The sequence below is a fragment of the Ochlerotatus camptorhynchus genome, unplaced genomic scaffold, assembly GCF_037179485.1.
Source record: "Ochlerotatus camptorhynchus isolate MF236.1 unplaced genomic scaffold, CSIRO-AGI_Acam_v1.1 ptg000274l, whole genome shotgun sequence".
Lineage (NCBI taxonomy): Eukaryota > Metazoa > Arthropoda > Insecta > Diptera > Culicidae > Ochlerotatus > Ochlerotatus camptorhynchus.
Genome location: NW_027040763.1, coordinates 4,730,825 through 4,740,567, shown reverse-complemented (window position 1 = coordinate 4,740,567; position 9,743 = coordinate 4,730,825). Strand labels below are relative to the sequence as shown.

At 38.7% G+C, this 9,743-nt stretch overlaps 1 protein-coding gene across 7 annotated transcripts in view; it reads left to right on the top strand.

Annotated features, from left to right (window-relative positions):
• Positions 1–207: 207 nt before the first annotated feature.
• The window catches only part of ab (abrupt), a 222,850-nt gene continuing 213,314 nt past the window's right edge, over positions 208–9,743 (top strand). For 4 of the 7 annotated variants that reach the window (XM_065227481.1, XM_065227480.1, XM_065227476.1 and 1 more), the window contains exon 1: positions 208–442. The gene's annotated coding sequence lies outside the window, so the exon portion shown is untranslated. The other 3 variants (XM_065227479.1, XM_065227478.1, XM_065227477.1) reach the window with 3 other exon arrangements.

Sequence of the window (9,743 nt, the reverse complement as noted above, 5' to 3'; positions counted from 1 at the left end):
CTCGTGCGAGCGGTGGGTGGGAGCGCACTGAGTGCCGCGAACGAACGCTCGCTCTCTTCTCGATTCTTGCTTGCTCGCTCTCCTTCATCTCCGCGCAACACGGAGTTTCTTCGCCGTGTACTTGTGTGTACTTACGGTTTTTGCGCTTAGTGCTTGCCTTGCATACATAGACGTTGAGCGCGTACTTCATCATTCGTTCGGTAACGCTCGCATCGTGTGCACACACATATTGTGCTCTCACTCGTCTGCCGTCTTCGATCGTTCGGTTGTTCGGTGGCCGCTTCCTTCTGTTGTACTCGCACTGTCTTGCTTGTCACGGTGGCGCACTTGAACACTCTCCGCAACAACAAGCAACTTCAGTTGCACAGCGTGAGTGATAGAGGGAGGAAGTGTACGGTACCATCGTAAGCTCCGCACGGTTTTGAACACCTTACACAAACAGGTACACAATACGCCCCAGCTTCGAGTGGAGGAGATCCTCGTGAGTCACACGCGCGCGGGGGGTTACGGAATCCTGAGACCAGTCAGTCTGCAAGTCGCGCTTCGCGGATCCGGAACACTCCGTCAACAGTCCCGGCACTGTCGCCGCGCTGGAAATCAAGATAAACAATCTTGAGTTGGTTGAGTGTGCATTTTGTGGTTCGTTTTTTTTTTTTACGTGGTGCGGTTCTTTTGACAGGAAGTGCGTGGGATCGTGTATCGTTCGGGAGACAAGTGCAGAAGGAGGACAGTTTGGGTCTTCTTCGGCTTTGTTTTTATTGCTGAACAGGTGCAAATCAAATGATCGTTGTGAAACATAGAACAAAATTTGTTGCCAATTTTCCGGTGGAAGATCGCAGTAGGCGCAACCGACTTTTTTTTTTCTTTCGAGAAAAAATCAAACGAAGAGCCTACTTTGTGCAACGGAAAATAAGAACGTAATTTATCTCGTGTTTTCGGTCAGTGTCAATTTGATGAATTGTTCGCTTATCGATTAATTTCCCGTGGAGCTGACCAAATATCAGCGGCAAGCGAGCGTGATAACAGCGTCCATAGAAGCAATTAATTTCCACACCTTCAAGTGCAATCAACGCGGGATTCAACGGCTTGAGCTCTATCAGCTTACGCCTTGTGATAAAAAAAAAAATAAATAGAACACACTCTATTAATCAATTATACCTGCTCCCTCCAATAATCGGGAACCGACCAGAGCGCGCTGATAAGTGAACTGCTGAGAAGATTTCGTCAATCATGTTTATCGTCATCAGTTGTTTTCAGTTTTTGATTAAATTAAATTAATAACTCGGAACGTCATTTGCCGAAGCAAAAAAATAACAACAACAGAACACAACAAAAATAAAGCAATCAGACCATGTCTGGTAGTGCACGTATGTGATTGATAAAACAGCGAGTAAAAAATGTTAGGACACGGGAAAACAATCGAAAAAGTTCGTAATTAATCAACACTTTGATTGATATTGATTAAAAGCGAGTGATAACATGCACGGCGACAGTGTCACCGGTGTCGCTCGATCGTGCCAGCAACGGTTTCGAGAAATTTAATTAATTTTTTTCGCGCCTCCTCGCTAGTATCTCTCGGGCTGTTTGCGGTGTGTCCATCCGTCGTGTGTGTATATGTCATATTTCAAGTGCAGCATGTGACAGTACTCTGGAAACAAAAACAATGGCACATTGCTTCAGAACGTCAAGCGAGAAAACAAAATATGAAAAGCAATAATAACAACAGAGTGAATTGAAAACGCTACTAGAATATGAATGTGATTGGAACGACCGCAGCAGAAAAGTGTTCGTGAACGTTTCGTTGTTTGAGCCGTCGCTTCTTCGACCAGTCCGTCAGTCAGTCAGTGTTGTCTGTTTGGCCAACCATCCGTCACATGAGTGAACAAGTGTGCGGAAAGAATATGTGCTGCTGATGCTGATGCTGCTTCTGCTAGAACCTGATCATAGCAAGCCCTGTGTCGCTGCACTGCACCACTCGGCCTACTGTGGGATAGATGGTGAGAGCACCCTTTTCTGTTTTCCGATTTATTATTAATCACCCTCGTTGCATCGGCGGCAAACGACCCTCTGCTGCTAAACCCCGGAACCGGATCGCCCTAACCTCACAAATCAATAGAGACCGTCGTCATTTTCCCGATTAATCGATCCAGGCCGAGCAGTCAGCTGTTCCCTTCTAAAAACAGCGTCTCGTATTTACCACCTCCCAAACAGGGTTCCCTGAACTTCGGGTCCTCAAATCTCATAAATCTCCTCCCTATGTAGGTAGCTGCTCTCACTCGTCGTCGCCGTTCTAGCAAATCTCACTTTTCCCTACTCGTCCTGGTGGTGATGGTGGTGGGACCGGAGGGAAAGGATGATGGTCCCGGTCGTTTGCGAATGATGATGATGATGATGACGACGACGACGACGACGTTGATGATACTCACTGGGATCTTCTTACACATAGTTTATTGATTTTCCCCTTTGGTGTGCCCTGCCTGGCATGTGCATCTGCGGGAAAATCGTGCAAATTAATCACCGCCTGCACCTCTTCCTCTTCCTGCTTCGGTTGTAACGTTGCACAAATTCTGGACCTTCCATGGAATCGCAAATCGATTAGTACCAACAACTCACGCACGCGATTCGATTTCTGAGAGGTTGTGAGTTGATCCTAAAAATAACGTGAAAACTCATAACTCAGAGATTTAATTATTAATCTCGGTATTTTTTTCCCTCGGATTTTTGCGAGCGTTTGCTCTTTCTTCCCTGGACTTCCGGGCGAGAAGATATTAGGGGTTTGGTGTTGATGATGATGATGATGGCTAAAATGTAAATGATGGTGGAAATTGCGAAAATTGTGCGACCGGGAGATGAGCGATAAACACAGGGAACCCCTTTCTCCGCCAGGAAGGGCGATTTACTTTCAAACGGATAAATATCAGGGAAGGATTTCTGGATTCATTGAAAAAGCAATCGGTGTGGCAGTTTTCCATGCAATTCTGTCGACAAATCATACATGAGCTGTACCTCGATGGATGCTAATTTGTCTCCCTACTGACCATATGAACTGTGAAAGATTTGCACGGAATGGGTTCTTAAAATAGAAACGATTAAGGAGAAGATTGATGGAATCCTTCCATTACGCGTTTTCACGAGCACTAATCTCAACAATCATATGCATCACTTCATAATATTTTAAGTCAAAATACTCAGATGTTTGTGTACGTCGAAGTTTGATCAATTGTTCCTGCGATAAAATAAATGATGTCTGCAGTTTACAGATCTTTTCACCGCATGAATGGTGAGGTTCGTGTTCTTAAAAGTAACTCCTCAAGTGTGGACTAGTCTGCGCGGAGTTGTTCCATTGAAAAATAAAAATAAAGGGGCATCATCTACCGCCATTTTAATAAGTACTGGTTGAGTTTATTGAATCACATTTTTTAAGAAAATCAATGGAACGTCTTTAAGACTTTCTATATAACGGCGATTTATAAATCATAATAATTCAGAATTGCCGTAGGAATACTAGCACTTCTCTTTCATTGGTACTCGAAAGTCTAACTGCTCAATTCAAATAAACAGATAGCATTAAAACGCAGCCCTAATCTAGTCTTAAGGTGACTGTTTTTTATCCCACACATAGAAATTTTGCAATGTGTCGAACACATATTTAATATGTGTACACATAAAAGCCATTTGTGACCACACATGCTATTCATTTGAAGCATAAATTTCATATGTACCTACTCCTGAATGGATTCTGTTTATGTGTAATCACATAAAAATCATGTGGAAGTCAAAATATGAAGGCTTTTGTGATTGCACGTAGCTGACACTACTATTTGTTGTTTGCTGCATTACAATGTCTGTAATTTACAGATTTATAAAGCTTGTAAATCTTCAGATTTGTGCTCTTGAAATTGCGAAGAGTGATCAAAAACAGGACTCTACACGGAAACACCTTAAATTCTTATGTAAAATAGTGCTTCAATGCCTATCTGATTGCAGTGATCTGTGTTGTTTGAGTAGAAAGACGTTTCCTGTCTTTAGGGTTATGATTTGGGGCTTGTAAGCATCGTATAATCGTATAATCATAGCACTTTAAGGAGATCATATAATGCTGGTACTGGGTTTCAATTATTCTATCGCTCATAGGCACTACGCAATGCTGATTAAAAGCTGTTTAACACTAGCAGTGCTGCATTTGAGCTGATTTAAGGCTTTGGACTAATGATTTTGGATGCTTGAGAACTGAAACATAGAATAAACTGCATCAAAATATGTAGCAATCTTTCGTATCAGTTGCATCAAAAAATAGGTTCGCAGGTAGCAATTTGATACTTAACAAGTGTTCTTTCATCGATTTCAATTCAGCCTTAGTTTGAATCATTGTTGTACTCTTCAACTTTAAATCATCTGGTTTTGATGGTTTTCATAGGCTGGCCACTAATCCGGGAAAACTGGGAGAACCGAGAATAATGTTTTGATGAAAGTAATAAGAAATTTCCCAGAGAAGACAGTTTGAAGAAACTTCCAGAGAAATCTGAAGAATGTTTCAGAAGAAATCGAAAAAAAAATCCGATGGTGGGCAGAAGTAATTTCCGGGTGACACCAGGAGCCGGGGGAGTCAGAAGACATCTGCATACGAAGCTTGAAATACTTATCAAGGAAGTCAAACGAATCACCCGGGAATGTAGAAAACACTTCTGTGATAGTTAAAAACGATTGAATTAAAACTTACAATGAAAGTTTAAAGAAATTTGCTGAAGAAGTTGGATGAATTTCCAGTGGAAGTCAAAAAAAGCTTTCGTGGAAGCCAGAAGAACTTTTGGAAGAAGCTTCGTAAGTCGCAAATATCTTCTGGGCTAAAAGAAACTCTCAAGAGTAGTCATAATCAAAAATCCGGAAGAAGTCCGAAGAAAATTCGGAGGCAGCATGTACATTTTATGCGATGTAAACAACTTTATACTTTTCTGGTCCCTGAACTAAAATATTTCCCGATTCCCGGGAATTCCCAGAAAGAGCCATCAGCTGTTTCTCGTTTCCCGTGAAATGGACAAACACTTGTATTCATATTAATCGAATTCTGTTAATAAATGTTCAAACACAAACAAAGTCCGATGTCTTGAATATTTCTTTTGAAACCTTGATTATTTCTTCAAGCCGGGAAATTTTTACTTTCCCATAGTACAGGATACGAAAAATTAAGTCTGAGATCTAAAAAGTAAACAAATGTCCCAAAAGTCTGACATTTTGATTATTATTTTTTTATAATTTTGGAATGTTTCATTTTATATTTTTTTCCCTCTGTTCTGGACCTAACACCACTGCTACCTGTAATTTGATCTATTGTAGTATATCCCGTATCCTTAGTTTAGTGCATGTCGTATTAATCCATCGCTATTGAGAAATGATGAAATATTCGATTTTTTTAGTTGTCATTCCCGCATTTATCGCAAGGATCCGACTCTAATTGAAAGGTACCGCTCTTTATACCCTTCGGAGTGTTGGAACACCCTCCAAAGGCGCACCCCTTTGTCAATCAAAATTGGATTCCTTAGCAACAAAATTAAGGAATGACACCGATAATGACCATGCATCAGAACCCTAGTCTTAACCACTTCAAACTAGGAAACAACGAATAGAAGATTATGAATCACATAGATGAAGACTAACTAACTCATTTTTTCCTTGTTTCAAGATCATCCTCGGTGGACAAAGCCGAGTCTTGCCACTATCAACAAGGCATAAAAAGTAACAAGGACTAAGATGTTCCTCGGATTACTGAAAAATCCTGTTCCCCTAGTTTGAAGTAGTCAGGACTAGAAATCGGTGGTAGATTTTACATCCCGTAACGTACCACGAAAAGGTGATCTACCCACGTTACGGGGCAAAGTCACAATTTTTAGGAAATGTCTCCTTTTCTGGAATAGTGAATACACGTCTATAGAGGATGTTTTCTCACATACCTTAGTGTTATACTTTTCTGAAATGTCTAGCCCCATAATAAACAGTTTTCTAAGACCAGGAATGTCTAGGAATTTTTCGGGTTGGACATTTTCTCGACTTCTCCAAACATAGAGTATGATTTTACTTGCCCCATAATTATACTAATGCAAAAATTGCTCTCAATTAGTAACAATAGAAGAGCATCTAGAACACTAAGTTGAGAGCGCGCAATAAGCTAATATGCGATAAGCAATAAGCTTTAAATGCGAAGAATAAGAAAAATAGGAAGAAGATGAATGGGTTTACACTTGTCTGACATGCAATGCATTTGGTATTGGATAAACGTGACGAAAGAGAGGAGGGAGGATGATTTTTCCTTAATTTAGCGTGACGTACTTAATGCACGCGCCCTTAGGAACCCATCTCTGGATATCTTTGCAAATCAAGGATTTGCTTGGGATCATTCCAGCAAGTCCTCATAATTATTTTTACTTTCAGCATTTCTCCCAATAATCTTATGATTCTGTTCGGTATTGCTAGAAGTTATCGGAATTCTTTGCAGAACACTTAAGGAATTCCTTCCAGAAAACCCTTGATTAACCTTTAAATTATCTTCGCATTCTTAATTCTGACGAGAATTTGTTTAAATGCTCATCATAATTTTCTTCCGAATTCGCTTGGATTATTCATTGGAAATCTCTTGGTATGCCGTTTAGAATTAAGAGACGTACTCTCCCATAAATTTCCATGAATTTCATCTCAGAATTCTTCTCAAAATGCCCTTAAGAGGATCTCTTGGAATGATCTTGGAATTCTCTTGAAACTCTCCTTAGTATTCCTTGGTTATCTCAGATTATCTTGGAGCACTACTGCTACTACTACTTTCTTTGGAATTGTATGTGTGTGTCGATGCAACCCATCTTCTACTGGCCGGCAGTCTTATTATGGACGAAACTTACCTGCACCTATTTGTTGATAAAACTGTTTTTACAGATGCAAATATTTTTAGCCCTGGAAATGGAAGGCGACTCTTCTGTAAATCCAACGATCCATTTCAAGAATACTTGTTCATACACGTACCTTGTGAGGTCAACTTCAAATACAAAAAGCCCAGCATGAACACATTCACACATCAAATGGATATCTGAAGTGTATTCACATTTCAAAAAAATACTTCTTTGATACTGGCACGTATTTAGTAATAAAATTACAATTGCAATTTATATGAATAAACAGAAATAATTATATGGATGGTAAATGAACTAAGCTGAGCGTTCCAAAGCGTTAATTTGAACAAACGGTATCACTAAGCAAGGAATAAGAAGGATTTGATTCTACATTCGACTTATATCACTAAAAACTCCGACAAACACAAGGGATACGTGGGATTTGATACTTATCACTTGAAACATTTGTTAATACCACTTCTGTACTTTTAGTTTAACTTTTTCTTGATGTAGAATTGTAATTGTAATTGTAATTATTTTTTACAAGAGCGAAAACGGCGCAGTTTTACAAGAGCGAAAACGGCGCAGCAAAACAAAAACACGTTATTTTCGCAGCGCGGCCTACTTCGATATTTCCACTGATAAAAAATTCTGGCCAAACCCTTCCGGAAACTCCTTGAAATTCCCTCAAAATTCTTATAGATTGGGTTGTTAAAGTTAAATACATATTCGTTATCTGCATTAAACCGAAATCCAAAATTTCATCAATTTTGGTACGCTGGAACTATTTTAAATGAGTTCGATTACATTAGCAAAAATCACCATCTTATCGCCTCTTGGTGGGACTTTATATGGGAGCGAGCGGTCAACGAATAGATTTAGTGTCAACAATCAAAAATTTAAATCTTGATTTTAAAATCGAGATGAATGTCTACGGAATCTATAAAAATATCGTTGTGCTCAGAAAATGAAACTCTATCAGATGATATATAAAAATCGGTATATTTTTCGAAGTTAAACAACCCAATTCTCTTGGACTTCGCTTCAAACTATCTTCAAACTTGCATGAAATTCTGCAAATAATTGGTTGAGCTATTTCACGAATAAGATTTCCATGGAATTATTATCCACATTTCCATCAGGTTCTCGTCAAATTTTCTCTATGATTGTTTAATTGATTGATCAAAATTTAAGAAATTTCCAGTCGTACACACTTAAATCAGATCACCGAAGTCGGTACGATTTTACCGGGTTTTTGAACAGCAGAACAAGTCGGTAAAATTTTCAAATGACCGTTGCACATGAGAAATCAAGAAAATGAATAAATGTTATTTTTCATGATTAAATGGGGCAAACTGAACAAATTCTGTACAAGCTCGGATTAAATTTATTACAAATTGGATTTTTCACTGATTTTTAAACTTTTACCGAAAAGATCTGCAGTTCAAAATTTACCGAACGACGGAGGCCTAGATTAGTGTGTAGGTGATCATTAGACGTAGTTTCAAGATTGTATTAATGACTAGATTACGGTTGGGTTAACTCACTTTGAAGGAAATAGGCTCAGAGTTCCGTTAGAATGCTCCCTGAAATTGCTTTCGATTTGCTTTAGAGTCCCTGGAATTATAACTTATCATAATCCCCATAATAGTCTCTTCAGAAAAACCATGCTTCAATGCTTCTTAAAATTACCTGAAATTCCAGTTAAATTCCATTGAAATTCTCCCAGAGTTTCTTTAGGATCATCCCTAGATTTCCTGTACAACTATCCTAGAAAAAAAATTGACATTCTCATCATAATTTTCTAGCCAATGCTTCACAGTGTCAGAATCCTAAAAAAATATCCAAGTCCAAGAGCTATGATTTTTATTAAAATTTGAGATCTTCAAAATACTCAATATTTCAAGTTAAAAAGCTCGCAAAGTTCAAGTATGTGAGAAACTGGCCTAACCTAACATTTTAATAATTTGTTCATGGAATCTTTGAACAAAATTTCAGTCTAATTATTCAAATGTTCGTAAATCTCGTTGTTTTCTATAAGAATTTCAACGATCAATCTATCAATTGGGCCTAGCGTGCCTCTAATAATTTACATGAAACTTAGATACATTTCAATATTCTGAGACCTTTAAGAATATTTCAAATTACGGGCTTCATAATATTAATTAAATTATGGAGCATAATTTGACAACTTTTTGCGATCTTCAAACCAAATAAATTTTCATGGAGAGGGTTTTGATCCCGTTTTCTGCATTTAAAATAAAATGCCGTAACCACCATATTAACCTATTTAACTCTTCGACTACCACACTGAAAATGAAGTCAACACTTTTTTCAAAATAATGTATCTCGGGTTCTACTCATCCTTTTTTAAATGTTTTTTTACCGTTTTAAAGGTTATTTTTTCAACTTTTTTGTGAACTAGCTGATAAGGCTACACGGTCATGTAAAACACCGCAAATTTCGGGTTAATTTCTGTCGAATTGGTAGACAAGCCGTTTCTGAAAGTTAAAATGAATTGATTTGGGGTTTCGTATTTTTGCCTGAAAGCTTATAAAATTATCTAATAGAATGTACCACTTACAAATTTTTAACTGTACTACTGACCGAGTTCTGGACTTTGAAAGATAACCGATGCAAACCTCAAAATGACATTTGTTTTCGTGAGATAATCATGGTTTTTTTTTCTTTGGATTTGTTTTACGTCGATCTTGTTTTCCGTGCTGAGCACCAATGCTACCGACGCCGCCAGGGAGGCAGCTCTCACACCTGGACCTTCCTTATCGACCCATCAACTCATGAACCGGGGACCAACGACATTACTTCCCGTGATCAGAAATGTTATGCCTCAGAACATCCCGGCAGCGC